Below are 18,661 nucleotides of genomic sequence, written 5' to 3' on the forward strand. Positions count from 1 at the left end.
GGAAAAAGAACACTGTACTGTCAGTTTCCCTCAAGACCATTTTGAAACAAATAAACTGTACAAATCTTGACCAGAGTCTCCATAACACCAAAAACAAACACACGAATGAGAGAGAGAGAAGGAGAGAGAGAGAACAGTTTACAGTAGTGTGTACTGTACTTACTCCGACTATACAGCCCACTGGGTCTGGCTGCTGGTGGTGGAGGGGGTGGCGGCGGTGGTGGTGGTGGCGGTGGCGCTGCCGGGGCAGGGGGTGCTGCTTGCCCTGTGGGGAAAAATACATGTCGTCATTAAGGCGCATTTGAAAACAAGAGTTTAGACCTCTATTCCAAATTGGAGAGGGATTAAGGTACAGTACTGTAGATGGCCTTATGGAATTAGCTATTGATTAAAATGCAAACCAATACAGTATACTGTAGTACATAAACTACTGTAGTCTGTGAATCTGGCATTGGGCCCAACATAAAATAGTATGGTACTGTACTGTAATGTATATTAAAAAATATACAGTCCAGTAAAGTACTGTACTGTATGACCAAGTGGTGCAATGTCACACAGAGGCTCTGTGGGTGGCATTGTTGCCACCCCACGAGTTGTACAAGATGGCACAAAAGATGGCTAGAGCGATGTGGGCCCCATTGCCGGCAATGGAGACCCGGGAGTGCCTTTCCAGCTTCAACGAAGCATTCGAGGCACTGCCTGGTCTCCCTGTCATGCACATGCGCATGACACTGGAGCCCAAACCTGGAGTTTGCGGGACCTCGCCGGAGGGGTAAGTACGGTATTAATAAATACAGTACCAGTGGAATTTTCGATTATATCACAGTGATACAAAACGAAAATTCCCGCTGGTATTTCCCTTCATTTGTAAATGGGGCACAGAGTGAGAAGTGATAAGATACCAGCCAATCAGCTCCCAAATTTCATTTTTCAAACACAGCCTGTGAGATGACAGTTGGGAGCTGATTGGAGACCCCTGAATCTGTCCGTGACAAACAGTAATAATGTCAGACTTAAAGGGGGTAGGCCCAGCACAGAAAAATAGTGTGTATAGTACTGTAGGTTAAAATAGATTTGGTCGACAGGCATTAGAATGGTGGTTCAATCAACTTACCTTTTGTTACTGTAGGTTTATTAATCAAACAAGCCATGTCAACCAATAGTGTGTCACACTTTAGTCCATGTACAGTACAGTACTATAGATTTAATCAGCCTGTCAATCAATTGTCTGCCAGTCATGTCAGTATGTGGTAACAACTGTCAGTCATCGTCAGATACTGTAGTATCCAACACCCTGCAGTGCAGTGTACAGTAATGTAGAGTACTGTATGTCAGAGTCGTGCATTGTACTCTATTTGTTATTGTACAGTATACTGTAATTCATGTGATTATACAGCATTGCTGTACTTACTTTGAATTATCCTCCTCCGAATATGCTCGAGACGAGGCATGTCCCTCCTCAGCAGGTCACTCCACCTGCGCTGGAGTGAGCGTACTGTGCGGCGCAGGCTGTATAGCCTGTGTATCTCATGGCTTGCCCTTCTGTAGGCGAGATCTTTGTCTTGGTTTGTGGTGAAAGCTTGGTCCCGCCACTTCACCAAGACAAAGAGCTCGCCGGACGAGAAACATCTTGCCCTCATAGCAGCCATTTTCACTAGCCAGTGACGCACGACGTACATCGCACAGCGCATAACGCATGACGCACGACGCGCACATTCATAGCGGCACACTAGTTGTCCTAGCAAATGGGGGATGGTGTCCTTGGCAATGGTCACTATTCGTAGCATTTTTTAGGACGCTAGAGCAGAGCTGACTGCTTACAGTAAAAGGATTAACAAAGCATCCTTTATTATGGTAATGAGAGGCTCTTGCTTGCTTTGGGGGAAGGGACCTGATGCACTGTGTATGACTCTCGGCCCACTGGGCTTGTGCCAGAAATCCCATTGCAACCCTCCTACTGGGCATGCACCTACCAGAGATCAAAATTCAACAGCATACCGACTGCAGTAATACAGCCAACTGTGCATGCTCAGTGATGGTATAGCGCTACATGGCGTATGGCTTGGCGCCACAGATCCCATTGTACCCCCTCCATTTCTAATCCATTGCAGATGGCTGACAGCCACCATAGCGCCAACTGTGTAATACAAGAGCACTCACTCATACAGATCCCACCAGTACTACGTACCTAGTGTGCAAGGTTGGAACAGCATCACCATTGTCATAAGTTTGCGATGCAATGCTATTTTGCGCTTCAAATGCACAGTCAGCTTTGAACACAGTGCGCTCTCTCACAGTCAGAAACCACTCTCAGACACAGTCCAAGAGACGTAGCTATTGTGTGTAAGGCCGAGATGCATCTACGTTGTCGCATGTTTGCATTTTGCGCTTTGGGCGCACAGTTTGTGATACAGAGCCCTCTATTGGCGCTAAATATCCCATTGTAACCCCTCCACTGGGCATGTGCATGAAATCCCATTGCAACCCCTCGAAGCAGATAGCCACCACAGTGCAGACATTGCTGAAAGTTTTGCACTATTTAAACGCACAATCAGTTTGTAATGTCTTCCTTTTAAGCAGCCTTTTAAACAACAACACTACAGTATTACAGTGCAACACTACTAAAGTAGTTTCACTATAGTGTCCAGAGCAGACAGTGACAATAAAAAAATATTATGGTATGGTATATTCTTTTCCAGGGATCGAACCCGGGACCATAATTCTAACAAAGTGATCATCTAACCACTAGCCCACATGACAGCTACAGTGAACCGCACAGAGCGGCCTCATCCTTGTGCACTCCTCCCACTGCTGTTTTTAATAATAAAAAAAAAAATTGTCATACTGTAATTCATCCCATCTCAGTGAAAGCTGTGCGTGCATCTCATTAATCTACAGTATCGGTTATACTGTGACAACAACTCGGGCAACTTCTCTACTGTTCAGTTACTGCACCATACCGTATGTACCGTACAACACTGTATGTGCAGTGATTTGCATCCTGTTATAAGATCTTAGTGTACGGTACAGTACTGTACTGTATTGTACATTATGTGACATTAAAAATACAGTATTGGTTGTGCGAACATGCAAATGCTGTGAATGTGAATATGATATCCATCCAATTTACTGTAATTTTAACAGTATGGCATTCAGTACAAATTACAACAGTGGAGCACTCGCCACCCAGTGGTTAAGCACTGTATTACATGCAATTACAAAAGTGGAACACTCGCCACCCAGTGGTTAAGCACTGTATTACATGCCATAGCATATCCTTCGTTGAAGAATACCACGGTGTTCCACAAGTCCATGGTGCGACTCAGAGGCCTGCACGCCATGCCACAAGTCCATGGCGCAACTGATGCCACGCCATGAGCAACAAAATAGCTGGGCAGTTCTGTATATATATATGCATACATACATATACATATATATATACATACGTATATATATATATATATATATATATGTATATATTTATACCATACAAATTACCCAGCACTCACAAACAGGGAAGATGTAACTTGCTAAGGTGCCATTACAGAGTAAACAAACTCCACATAACGATCCAACAGGACGGCACACAATAGACTTCCAGTTGTAAAAACGTCCTTTAATATGCCAACGTTTTGAGGTTTCCCCCATTGTCAGGGACAGCAGCATAACAATAACATCATAACAAACAAACATATATAGCCATAGTCATAGCAATTACAATTAAAACAATCAAACTCACCTGCAGTGCGCTGGCCTCCAACTTTGCGCGCTGGGCGCCTCAAGCAGGCGTCGCGCCACCCATGATGTCATCAAATGGCGCATCACTAGCATCCGTCTCTGACCTCCCAGGCAGCACGTCACCACCAGCAGCCCAGACACAGCGATAGTCATCAGCTATGCGCCTGTAGGGAATATAGACAAACAAAGTTTGTTGCCTAGCAACACAAATTCATATAATAAAACATATAAAAAAGTTCAAAAATCAGCACATGCAAACGCATATGCCTGATTAATGAACCAATCCAATGTATAATAAACACAGATATGTGGAAACCATTGGTGGCATGCAAAAAATTTTTTTGATTTATACATGTCATATCATATATCCTTAATATAATTAGAACAATCTTCTAACATCATTATCATAATAAACCCCCTTTTTAAAAAAAAAATCAAAAACCTTGGAATCAAAAAGTGGCACGTTACAGGGACACATTTACCCAAACAAATTTACCCTTAGAGGGAATTTACAGAAAACACTGTCACCCTAGTGTCTCATTTAGACCCCTAGGCACCATAGTGTCTAATGTTAAGATCCATTTACTCTCCTTTTTCATCAAGATCATATTTCTATTCCCACCTCTCAAGAGCGGGGGCACATGATCTATAATCATAGATCTTATAGACGCAACCCCATGCTTATATTGGGCACAATGGCGAGCCACTGGTTGCTCACTTCCACCATTTTCAATAGCTTGTCGTGTCGCGGTACGATGAAGAGCCATACGCGCTTTAAATTGGCGCTGTGTCTTCCCCACATATGACATGCCACAAGGACAGGTTAACATATGTCATTGAACAAGTTAATGCAAAATTTAATTTTATATTTTTTACCAGTATGGGAGTGACAAAAATTGGTACCAGATGACAAAGATCTACATGTGACACATCCCAAACAACGAAAACATCCAGTTCTAGTACTTAGAAAATGAGATGGTTTTTGTTGTCGGCTCAAATTAGTAATATCAAGACGAACAATTTGGTCTCTTATGTTCCTATTCCTGGTGAAACTAGGTAATAGTCTAGAATTATGTAATGCAGACAGTTCCTTATCATATGTGTTGCTATGTGTTGCTAGGCAACAAACTTTGTTAATATTCCCTACAGGCGCATGGCTGATGACTATCGCTGTGTCTGGGCTGCTGGTGGTGATGTGCTGCCCGGGAGGTCAGAGATGGGTACTAGTGAGGCACCATTTGATGACATCATGGGTGGCGCGACGCCTGCTCGTGGCGCCCAGCGCACGAAGTTGGAGGCCAGCGTTCTGCTGGTGAGTTTGATTGTTTTAATTGTAATTGCTATGACTATGGCTATATATGTTTGTTTGTTATGATGTTATTGTTATGCACTTCAGTTTTGTCTTCATCAAGTGAAATGCATCCTCAATCGGATTCAGGTCAAGGATTGACTTGGTAATTGCATAACATTAAACTTTTTAGCCTTAAAAAACTCTTTGGTTGCTTTTGCAGTATGCTTCAGGTCATTGTCCATCTGCACTGTGAAGCGCCATCCAATGAGTTCTGAAGCATTTGACTGAATATGAGAATTCATTCTGCTGCTTTTGTCAGCAGTCACATCAACAATAAATACAAGGGAACCAGATCCATTGGCAGCCATACATGCCCACGCCATGACAATACGCACAACCATGCTTCACTGATGAGGTGGTATGTTTTGGATCATGAGCAGTTCCTTTCCTTCACCATACTCTTCTCTTCCTATCACTCTGGTACAAGTTGATCTTTGTCTTATCTGTCCATAGGATGTTGTTCCAGAACTGTAATGGCTTTTTTAGATGTTGTTGCAAACTCTAATCTGGTCTTCCTGTTTATGTGGCTCACCAATGGTTTACATCTTGTGGTGAACCCTCCATATTTGCTCTTGTGAAGTCTTCTCTTGATTGTTGACTTTTACACATATACACCTACCTCCTGGAGAGTGTTCTTGATTTGGCCAACTGTTGTGAAGGGGTTTTTCTTCACCAGGGAAATAATTATTCTGTCATCCACCACAGTTGTATTCCATTGTCTTCTGGGTCTTTTGGTGTTGCTGAGCTCTCCGGTGCGTTCTTTCGTTTTAAGAATGTTCAAACAGTTGATTTGGCCACACCTAATGTTTTTGCTATCTCTCTGATGGTTTTTTTTTGATTTTTCAGCCTAATGATGGCTTGCTTCACTGATAGTGACAGCTCTTTGGATCTCATATTGAGAGTCAACAGCAACTGATTCCAAATGCAAATGTCACACCTAGAATCAACTCCAGGGAATAGCCCACACCTGTCCATGAAATAGCTTTTGAGTTGATAGTCCCATTACTTTTGGTCCTTTAAAAGGTGGGAGGCACATATAGAAACCATTGTAATTCCTACACCATTAACCTGATTTGGAAGTAATTACCCTCAAATTAAATCTGAAAGTCTGCAGTTAAAGCACATCTTGTGTTATTTCATTTCAAAGCCATTGTGGTGGTGAATAGAGGCCAAAATATGAAAATTCTGTCAATATCCCAATATTTATGCACCTGACTGTATATATAAATATATATATATATATATATATATATATATATACATATATATATATATATATATACACTCATATATATATATATATATATATATATTAGGGATGTGCAGGCTCGGTTCTACTCGGTTCCGTTCGGTTCTTTTTACCGAATCTTATTGGCTATCCAAAACTCGTGACAGCTGAAACCCAATAAGATCCGGTAAAAAGAACCGAACGGAACCGAGTAGAACCGAGCCTGCACATCCCTAATATATATATATATATATTTCATAATTGTTCAATTATTTATTGCAGCAGTGATCGGGCACATGGGGACGGGCAGGCGGAGCTGGGGCCAGAAAGGAGTGGGCGGGAGCACTGGGGGAACATGGCAGCAGCCACGGCTACCAGAGCTGCTGCTGCTGCTCCTACAGTGATTTCACTGATCACTGTTCCAGAGCCACAGTGGGAGGGTGTCCCGCTAGCGGCCCAGAAACATAGCGGTGGCGGCGCCTACCAGAGCCGCTGCTGCTCCTACACAGTGATTATCCAGTGATCACTGTAGTGCCGGAGCCACAAAGGGAGCGTCTCCCGCTGGCGGCCCGGATGCAGAGCAGTGGTGGTGGCTTCCAGAGCCACCACCGCTGCTCCTTCACACACAGTGATCACTATGTGATCACTGTAGTTCCGGATCCGCAGCGGGAAGGTGTCCCGCTGGCTGCCCGGATACATAGCAGCGGCGGCGGCTACCAGAGCCGCCTCAGCTGCTCCTTCACACACAGTGATCACTATGTGATCACTGTAGTTTCGGAGCCGCAGCGGGAAGGTGTCCCGCTGGCGGCCTGGACACATAGCAGTGGCGGCGGCTACCAGAGCCGCCGCTACTGCTGTTTGCTGAAGGGGTTGGCGATGGCTGCCCGATCACTGCTGGCCACAGTGATCGGGTCACAGCAACAGCACTGCTGCTTCTATGGGAGGGGGGCTGCCGACGGTACCCGATCACTTTGGCTAGCAGTGATCGGGACACCAGGAGGTCCCTCTGATGTAGGCGGCTGTGAGAAGATTAGCTTCCCACAGATGCCTAGTGGGCATTTCTGACTGGTTGTATCAGATACGACCATAAATTCAATCAATCACAAACAAGAACACAAAATGAAACAAACATACAGCATATGAAAGTGCTATCTAACATAGTGGCCTATTCATGGGGGTGCTTTCTCTTTGCTTGTCGCTTGTACTCCTCTTCTGGGGCATCTCTTGTCACTGTCCAACAGTAGTGATTCACCTACCCTGATATCTTTGTTCCATTGCTGAAATGTCTTGGTGGAATCGCCCACTATGCTTGTCACTCAGTGCACCACTTTTATCTTGTGTGGGTAATCCCATGAATTGCATATGTGTGAATAGGGGGGGGACAAATAACTGCGTAGAAAGCAGATTGCTGGTAAGATTCTCTCCATTCTTCCCACTTCACTAGGAATACCCCTACATCGTCATAAATGGGCTATATCTCGGAACTCAGAGCTAACTGAGAGTTTTAAATGTCATATTCATTCTTTGCATGCTGAAATCAATTAGAAGTAGCTATTTTCACATCAGAAACATTTTCATTGTTTTGCAGTGTTATGTGTGCATATAACAACAACAACATCAAATATTGTGATACAACTGGTTCAGATACTGAGCTATGCAGGATCTGCAATCAGTTGTGATCGCCCCTGGTTGCAGTTGCAGTCTACTGCCTAGAATGTGAGACAGGGCTCTGCATTACATACTGTGTGCAAAACGCAAACATGCAACAACGCATATGCGGTCTCAGCCTTGTGCACTATGGCTACGTCCCTTGGACTGTGTCTGAGAGTGGTTTCCACCTGTGAGAGAGCGCTCTGTGTTCAAAGCTGACTGTGCGTTTGCTGCGCAAAATAGCGTTGCATCGCAAACTGATGACATTGGTGATGCTGCTCCAACCTTGCACACTAAGTACGGTAGTAGTGGGATCTGTATGAGAGAGAGCTCTCTGTATTACACGGTTGGCGCTATGGTGGCTGTCAGCCATCTGCGATGGATTAGAAATGGAGGGGGGTACAATGGGATCTGTGGCACCAAGCCAAATGCCATATAGCACTCTGCTATCACTGAGCATGCTCAGTTGGCTGTATTACTGCAGTCAGTACAGTATTTGTACTCTACTGTAATGCTGTTGCATTTCCATCTCTGGCGGGTGCATGCCCAGTAGGAGGGTTGCGATGGGATTTCTGGTGCATGCCCAGTGGGCCGAGAGTCATACACAGTGCATCAGGTCCATTCCCCCAAAGCAAGCCAAGAGCCTCACATTACCATAATAAAGGAAGCTTTGTTAATCCATTTACTGTAAGCAGTCAGCTCTGCCCTAGTGTCCTGAAAAATGCTACGAATTGTCACCATTGCCAAGGACACCATCCCCCGTCTGCTAGGACAACTAGCGTGCCGCTATGAATGTGCCTGTACTGAATATTCAAAACTGATGGTGCCGTACAATTTAGCACCACAGAATAGTGATTTAATAACTGCAGAAACAGTTAGTGAATCTACTGTCTAGAATGTGAGACAGGGCTCTGCATCACATACTGTGCGCCCAAAAACCGCAAAACGCAAACATGCCACAACGCATATGCGGTCTCAGCCTTGTGCACTATGGCTACTTCCCTTGGACTGTGTCTGAGAGTGGTTTCCGTCTGTGAGAGAGCGCTCTGTGTTCAAAGCTGACTGTGCGTTTGCTGCGCAAAATAGCGTTGCATCGCAAACTGATGACATTGGTGATGCTGCTCCAACCTTGCACACTAAGTACGGTAGTAGTGGGATCTGTATGAGAGAGAGCTCTCTGCATTACACGGTTGGCGCTATGGTGGCTGTCAGCCATCTGCGAAGGATTAGAAATGGAGGGGGGTACAATGGGATCTGTGGCGCCAAGCCATATGCCATGTAGCGCTCTGCTATCACTGAGCATGCGCAGTTGGCTCTATTACTGCAGTCGGTACAGTATTTGTACTCTATGCTGTTGCATTTCCATCTCTGGTGGGTGCATGCCCAGTAGGAGGACGCCGTGCGTCGTGCGTCGTGCGAAGTACGACGTGCTTCACTGGCTAGTCAAAATGGCTTCTGTGAGGGCAAGACGCTACTCGTCCAGCGAGCTCTTTGTGTTGGTTAAGTGGCGGGACCAAGCGTTCGCCACTAACCAAGACAAAGAGCTCGCCTACAGAAGTGCAAGCCGTGAAATACACGAGCTATATGGCCTGCACCGCAACGTTCGCTCACTGCAGCGCAGGTGGTCGGACCTGCTGAGGAGGGATAGGCCTCGCCTAGAGCGCATCCGGAGGCGTATAAGGCAAAGTAAGTACAGTATTGCTGTATAATCACATGAATTACAGTATACTGTACAATAACGAATACAGTACAATGCACGACTCTGACATACTCTACATTACTGTACACTGCACTGTAGGGTGTTGGATAGTACAGTATCTGACGATGACTGACAGTTGTTAACACCTACTGACATGACTGGCAGACATTTGATTGACAGTCTGATTAAATTTACAGTACTGTACATGGACTAAAGGTTTACACACTATTGGTCGACATGGCTTGTTTGATTAATAAACCTACAGTAACAAAAGGCAAGTTGATTGATCCAACATTCTAATCTCTGTCGACCAAATCTGTTAACCTACTGTACTGTACACACTATTTTTCTGTGCTGGCCCTGCCCCCTTTAAATCTGACATTATTACTGTACGTCATGGACAGATTCCGGGGTCTCCAATCAGCTCCCAACTGTCATCTCACAGGCTGTGTTTGAAAAATTAAATTTGGGAGCTGATTGGCTGGTATCTTTTCACTTCTCACTCTGTGCCCCATTTACAAACGAACGGAAAAACCAGGGGGAAATTTTGTTTGGTATCACTGTGATTCAAATGAAAATTCCACTGGTACTGTATTTATTCATACCGTACGTACCCCTCCGGTGAGGTCTCGCAAAGTCCTCAGCGGGGTCCTCCACTGGGTTCGGGCTCCAGTGTCATGCACATGTGCCATCTTGTACAGCTCATGGGGTGGCAACAGTGCCACCCACATAGCCTACAGTATGTGTGACTTTGCACCACTTGGTCATACAGTACTTTACTGGACTGTATATTTTTTTATATACAGGACAGTACAGTACCATACTCTTTTATGTTGGGCCCAATGCCAGCTTCACAGACTACAGTAGTTTTTGTACTACAGTATACAGTATTGGTTTGTATTTTAATCAATAGCTAATTCCCTAAGGCCATCTACAGTACTGTACCGTAATCCCTCTCCAATTTGGAATAGAGGTCTGAACTCTTGTTTTCAAATTCTCCTTAATGACGACATGTATTTTTCCCCACAGGGCGAGAAGCCCCCCCTGCCCCGGCAGCGCCACCACCGCCGACAACACCACCACCACCACCACCACCACCGGCAGCAGCCGGGCCCAGTGGGGTGAATTTTCGGAGTAAGTACAGTACACACTACTCTCCACTGTTCTCTTTCTCTCTCTCTCTCTCTCTCTCTCTCTCATTTGTGTGTTTGTTTTTGGTGTTATGGAGACTCTGGACAAAATTTGTACAGTTTATTTGTTTAAAAATGGTTTTGAGGGAAACTGACAGTACAGTGTTCTTTTTCCACAGTCCTACCTCCACGACCACCAGCACCACCACCTTCTGCAGCCTCCTCAAATGACAGTGGTAATGATTACAACAGTTACAGTATGGACACAATAGTGTCATGCTACTGCCTTTTTGATTTTTTGTATAATATTTTTTTTCTTATACAGTACACTCAGACAGACTCGTCATTGATGAGGAGGCTGCAGGAAGCCCCCTGCCATGTAAGTACAGTACACCACATTGTTTTCTACAGCACTGTAGATCTCTCCTTTTCTTCCCTTGTCAGTCTCTCTCTACCTATCTACCTACGGTATCTCTTTCTCTCTCTCTCTATTTATCCCTCTCTCTCTTTCTTAGTGTCTCTCTTTTCTGTACTAGTGTAATAGTAACATTATTTTTTTTCAACAGTATCACCAACGGAAGCCTACATCCCTGGCTCCAGTGGCCTCATCTGGCAGCGTAAGTACACTACACCACATTTTTTTCTACAGTACTGTATCTCTCTCTCTCTCTTTATCTCTCTTTCTCTCCCTCTGTTTTTCTCTCTTTCTTTCTCTCTCTCTCTCTCTCTCTCTTTCTGACAAACTCGCGAGCGGCTGTCCGCTCGCAAGTGGGTCGATGTTATGGACTGAGCATGTGCACGACGGAGGGAGCTCCATCGTGCGCATTCGCCAGACGCGACGAGCGAAGGAAAGTCCTTCGCTCGTTGTGTCCGATCAAAGGGGGCGTGCTGTCAATGTTGATTGACAGCACGCCCCCTTTGGTGGGCGTGCTGGGGGCGTGCCTCCCTGACGGGGGCGTTCCCACGGGAACGCCTCCCGTCAGAAGCCGGCCCACTGACATCACTACTGATGTCAGTGGGAGTGATTTTGGCTCTGATAGAGCCAAAATCACTCCGGAGCTTGCGGTTGAAATCCTCAACCGCAGACTCCGGCTTGCAAATTCGATGGTTGCGATGGTCTCGACCATCGCGACCATCACAATGCACGCTCGTATAGCCTGTGGGTGGTGACCCACAGCTATACGAGCGTCCAGGAGGACGCTCCATGAAAATGGAGCCCGACCCTCATTCAGAGCGTGCGCTCTGCTCAGAGCGTACGGCTCTGAATGAGGGCCTTTATCTCTCTCTCTGTTTCTCTCTCTCCCTCTTTCTTTCTCTTTATCTTTCTCTCTCTTTAATTTAATACTATATACTGTTGTAATGTTACAGTTCAGTATGTATCTCTCTCTCTCTGTCTCTCACCTGTTTCTCTCTCTTTCTTTCTCTCCCTCCCTCTCTCTCCCTCTCATTCTCTCTTTCTCTCTCCCTTTCTCTCTTTCTCTATCCCTCTCTCCCCCTCTATCTTTCTCTTTCTCTCTCTCCCTCTCCTTTCTCTCTCTCTCTCTCTCTCTCTCTCTCTTTTTCTCTCTCTGTCTCTTTCTCTCTTTTTTTTCTCTCTCTCTTTTTCTCTCTCCCTTTCTTTATCTTTCTCTCTTTCTCTATCCCTCTCTCCCCCTCTATCTTTCTCTCTCTCTCTCCCTCTCCTTTGTTTCTCTCTCTTTCTTTCTCTATCTTTTTTCCTCTCTCTTTCTCTCTCTTTCTCTCCCTCCCTCTCTTTCTTTCTCTCCCTCTCTTTCTTTCTTTCCCTTTCTCTCTTTCTCTCTCCCTTTCTCTCTTTTTCTATCCCCCTCTCCCCCTCTATCTCTCTCTCTCTCTTTTTCTCTCTTTCTCTCTCTCCTTCTCCCTCTCTCTTTCTTTCTTTCCCTCCCTCTCTTTCTTTCTCTCCCTCCCTCTCCCTCTCTCTCTGTCTCTCCCTCTCTCCCTATCTCTCTTTCTCTCTCCCTCTGTCTTTCTCTCTCGCCCTCTCCCTCTATCTCTCTCTCTTTCTCTCTCTCCCTGTCTCCCTCTGTTTCTCTTTCTCTCTCTTTAAACATCTCCAACATCTCTCTTTACTGTAACATACTGTTATTTTTTTCAACAGCATCACCAACCAGTGGCCTCACAATGCCATGTAAGTACAGTACTGTATCTCTCTGCTTTATTTCCCTAGTCTCTCTTCCTTTCTCTCCCTAGTCTCTCTCTCTTTCTCTCGCCCTCTCTCTCTCTCTCTTTCTCTCTCCCCCTCTATCTCTCTCTCTCTCCCTCTTTCTCTCTCTCTTTTTTTCTCTCTCTCTCTCTTTCTCTCTCTACATGTTTTTTTCCCACAGTGCCAGAGACGGTACCCCCAGCGGCCCACAGCGAGAGTCTGCAAAAGTACAGTACTTTACACTACAGTACATTGTTCTCTATCTCTCTTTTTTTCTCTCTCTCTCTCTTTTTCTCTCTCTTTCTCTGTCTCTTTCTCTCTTTTTTTTTTCTCTGTCGTGTGTTTTCATAAATTTTTTGACTTGTCAACATTTGTTTTTCTTTGACACACAGATGACTGCAATATAGTGGAGGAAGGCAGCAGCCCTGCCCCGATCTGTAAGTACAGTAGTGTACTGTACATTACATTGTTCTACCACTGTATACTTACTGTCTCTCTCTCTCTCTACATGCATCTCCAACCTCTTCTCAATACACGCTAATTCTTTCTCTCCTTGTGTTTTTCTTATTTTCCAGTACTGTACAGTATGTTTCGGTGACCTGTCTTTAGGTGCATACACGCTAGACAATTTGGATGAACGCTAACAATATTGTTCATTATACAGTGTTGTTCATATCATCTAGTGTGTACTGTATGCAGTAAATCACCAAGGATGCGTGTGCGCACTCCCCCAAGGCATCAACAATATCCACAGTGGGATGTACTTGCAGGTCAATCTATGGATATTGTTAACCCTCCCACCCCCTTGTCTTTCTTTGCTGCCGGCATCAGCAAGTGTGCATAGGGTACACTTGACAACGCCGGCACTGTGACGAACAATATTGCCTCATATACTGTATACAGTACCTGGTCTAATGCCCATGTCCCACACTGTACAGTAAGTGGATACTGTCATTAAAGTGCAATAATACAGTAGTAATAGTACTGTCAGGCTGAATTATTGGCATTTTTCAATATTGTTTACATGCAAAATGAAAAAATTTTTTACCCACAGTGCAAGGTACAGAAGGGCACCAGCCTCAAATAGAAGATCCGTGGAAACGGAAACAGTCCATTTTGTGTAAGTACTGTACCGTACACTACTTTACATTGTCTTCTACTGTATCGCACTCCTTTTTTTTTCTTTCACAGTGTCTCTCTCTCCCTCCCATAGTACAAAGACCCATGTCACTTGCTCCAGGGCTTGTGTGCGTACTGCCGGACAATCGACCCGGTTGCGCGCGGATCTGAATCAGACCCTACTGTAATTCTTTCTCTACTGTACTTGTATAACAGGAACATTCTGTTTTTTTCTCCCCACAGTTCTGCAACAAGGAAAGCGCCGGCTTTCCCCCACTGACCCAAATTTGGGTTTTTGCCCGAGTAAGTACTGTACCTTACACTACTACAGTATACAGTACTATAAATTGTCTTCTACTGTATCACTCTTGTTTTTTGTGTGTTTTTATTGGTGTTATGTACAGTATGGAGGTGCTATTTTTTCTACCGTATCATCTTTTTTTCTTAAACACACAGTAACAAATTTACACAGGAGCAGCCGGAGCCACAGCTCCCTGGCCTCTGTACGCGTAAGAAGAGTACTGTATCTTTTTCTGTATCTTTTCTTTTTCTCTTTTGTTGTTTTGTTGTTCAAGATTTATGGTGCGTACACACTGGGCGATAAAGTGGACGTCTCAGGGAGCATATTGTGTAGTGTTTACACACCATTACACAGTTTAATTGTTTACAAATGGTTTTGATTGAAACTGTTCTTTTTCCACAGTCCTAACACCATCAGCGGCTACACCACCACCACCACCACCAGCCACTGGCATCTCTGTGCCGCGTAAGTAAAGTACACCACATTGTTTTCTACAGCACTGTATCGCTCTCCTTTTTTACCCTTGTCAGTCTCTCTCTCTCTCTCTGTCTTTCTCTCTTCCTCTCCCCCTCCCTCTCTCTTTTTCTCACTCTGTCTGTGTTTGTTTTTTGTTGTTATAGAGGCTCTGTTCGAGATTTATGGTGCATACACACTAGGCAATAAAGTGGATGTCTCAGGGAGCATATCATGCAGTGTGTACGCACCATTACACAGTTTATTTGTTTCCAAATGATTTTGATGGAAACTGTTCTTTGTCCACAGTCCTAACACCATCGGCGGCTACACCAAAATCACCACCACCACCCACTGGCATCTCCGTGCAGCGTAAGTAAAGTACACCACATTGTTTTCTACAGCACTGTATCGCTCTCCTTTTTTACCCTTGTCAGTCTCTCTCTCTCTCTGTCTTTCTCTCTTACTCTCCCCCTCCCTCTCTCTTTTTCTCCCTCTGTCTGTGTTTGTTTTTTGTTGTTATAGTGGCTCTGTTCAAGATTTATGGTGCGTACACACTAGGCGATAAAGTGGATGACTCAGAGAGCATATCGTGTAGTGTGTACGCACCATTACACAGTTTATTTGTTTCCAAATGGTTTTGATGGAAACTGTTCTTTGTCCACTGTCCTAACACCATCGGCGGCTACGCCACCACCACCACCAACCACTGGCATCTCCGTGCCACGTAAGTGAAGTATACCACGTTGTTTTCTACAGCACTGTATCACTCTCCTTTTTTACCTTTGTCAGTCTCTCTCTCTCTCTCTCTGTCTTTCTCTCTTCCTCTCCCCCTCCCTCTCTCTTTTTCTCCCTCTGTCTGTGTTTGTTTTTTGTTGTTATAGAGGCCCTGTTCGAGATTTATGGTGCGTACACACTAGGCGATAAAGTGGACGTCTCAAGGAGCATATCGTGTAGTGTGTACGCACCATTACACAGTATATTTGTTTACAAATGGTTTTGATTGAAACTGTTCTTTGTCCACAGTCCTAACACCATCGGCGGCTACACCACCACCACCACCACCACCCACTGGCATCTCCGTGCCACGTAAGTAAAGTACACCACATTGTTTTCTACAGCACTGTATCACTCTCCTTTTTTACCTTTGTCAGTCTCTCTCTCTCTCTCTGTCTTTCTCTCTCCCTCTCCCTCCTCCCTCTCTCTTTTTCTCCCTCTGTCTGTGTTTGTTTTTTGTTGTTATAGAGGCTCTGTTCGAGATTTATGGTGCGTACACACTAGGCGATAAAGTGGACGACTCAGGGAGCATATCGTGTAGTGTGTACGCACCATTACACAGTTTATTTGTTTCCAAATGGTTTTGATGGAAACTGTTCTTTGTCCACAGTCCTAACACCTTCGGCGGCTACACCACCACCACCACCACCACCACCCACTGGCATCTCCGTGCCGCGTAAGTAAAGTACACCACATTCTTTTCTACAGCACTGTATCGCTCTCCTTTTTTACCCTTGTCAGTTTCTCTCTGTCTCTATGTCTTTCTCTCTTCCTCTCCCCCTCCCTCTCTCTTTTTCTCCCTCTGTCTGTGTTTGTTTTTTGTTGTTATAGAGGCTCTATTCAAGATTTATGGTGCATACACACTAGGCGATAAAGTGGACGACTCAGGGAGCATATCGTGTAGTGTGTACGCACCATTACAGAGTTTATTTGTTTCCAAATGGTTTTGATGGAAACTGTTCTTTATCCACAGTCCTAACACCATTGGCAGCTACACCACCACCACCCACTGGCATCTCCGTGCTGCGTAAGTAAAGTACACCACATTGTTTTCTACAGCACTGTATCGCTCTCCTTTTTTACCCTTGTCAGTCTCTCTCTCTCTCTCTCTTTTTCTCTCTGTCTTTCTCTCTCCCCCCTCCCTCTCCCCTCCGTCTCCATCTGTCTGTGTTTGTTGTTAGGGAGGCTCTGTTCAAGATTTATGGTGCGTACACACTGGGCGATAAAGTGGACGACTCAGGGAGCATATCGTGTAGTGTGTACGCACCATTACACAGTTTATTTGTTTCCAAATGGTTTTGATGGAAACTGTTCTTTTTCCACAGTCCTACCACCACCAACAGCAGCAACTGCAGCAGAAACAACACCGCCTCCACCAACAGCGGCAGCGGAGGCACCACCACCACCAATGGCGGCAGCAGAGGCACCGCCATTTTCCGCATTTAAAACGCGGCTTGCCGCCCTGAGTAAGTACCGTGCACTACTGTACTGTACATTGTGCTCTCCTTTTTACAGTGCCTCTCTCTTCCTCCTGTACTCCAAATACACATCTCCAACCTCTTCTCCTTACACACTAATTGTTTCTGTACTTGTGTAACAGGAATATTTTTTTTCCCCACAGTGCGGGAACGTGGAAGGCCACAGCTCCCTACCGGCCACTTGCCAGAAGCTGGGCCAAGCAGGCCGTGTAAGTACTGTACCCTACACAATTGTACAGTATATTGTCACTCTAAAGGTGCTGGTATGACAACCACTGCATGATTACGACATTGTAATCATGCAGTTGTTTGTCAGTACAGTAAGTGATGAGCCTACTCCGAACAAGCAGTTGTTCAGTGCAGTGTCATCAATCATTTGCAAACATGCTTTGCGGATACTGTACAGTAATAGTCATTAAATTGTGGGAGGTTACTGTACTGTATCTACACCGCACCAAAAGTATCCCACTGTCTGCCAGCTTCAGTCAGTATACTCCCCTTTGGTGTAGCAATGTTTAAACTGTATAGTACTTTTCCTGCATTGTACCATACTGTAGCCATTGTATTGTTCTGTTTGTTTATGTACTGTACAGTACTTTGTTAGGAGCTACAGTAGCCAAACCATTTACAGTAGCACCATACCATATAAAGGTAAATACAGCACTGTTAATGTGAATATATTTTTTTCCAATACAGTCTTCAGTCTTGGACCCTCAGGGAGGCATGGACCCCAAGGGAGGCAGGGACCACGCCTGACTTGAGGTAGAGTACAGTATTTACGTTAGTGTCAAGATTGTACAATATTGTATATTAGTGTTGTAATACTGTACCCTTTTTTTTCTCTCCACAGAACAAATTATGTTCTTTTTAAGCCTTTAATTTTTTGGTTACTTTATTTTTGTTTATTTATGATTTTTATTAAAATTTGTTTTATTACGTACAATGTTTTCTGTCTTTACTTGGTTCTGTGGATAAAGTACAGTATACTGTATTTACATTTATTGATACTGTAACAACTAAAAGGTAAGAAAATAATGTACAGTAAGTCACCCATTCAGTACTTTTATTAATTGCACACCACTCTTAAAGGGTGATTTAATAAAGCTTGGAGAGAGATAAAATTGGAGAAACTGTAAATACAGTAGCACCAACCAATTAGCTACTGTACTACAGTAACTGTCATTTTTCAAACACAGCCTGTACAGTGACAGTTAGGATCTGATTGGTTGGTGCTATTTATCTACAATTTTATCTGTCTAAGCTTTAACTAAATAAATACACGACAACAGTAAACTTTTTTTAGCCAATCACGTGTTTTTGCTCCAATGGGTGAAAAAGTGCCAACCAATGTTCTCCCAACTGTCATCTCACAGGCTGTGTTTGAAAAATGACAGTTGGGAGCTGATTGACTGACACCTTATCACTTTTTTTATCACTTCTCACTGTCTCCTAACACTGCTTAGTACAGTAAATACACCCCTTGTAGTGAAAAGTAAATAGACCACCCCTAAATTTAAAATGTCCCTCAGTGTATACAGTACAGTATGTCTACTGTACTGTATTCTACTGTAAG

Source organism: Taudactylus pleione, unplaced genomic scaffold (assembly GCF_031769625.1).
Source record: "Taudactylus pleione unplaced genomic scaffold, aTauple2 ptg000007l, whole genome shotgun sequence".
In the NCBI taxonomy this organism is placed as follows: Eukaryota; Metazoa; Chordata; class Amphibia; order Anura; family Myobatrachidae; genus Taudactylus; species Taudactylus pleione.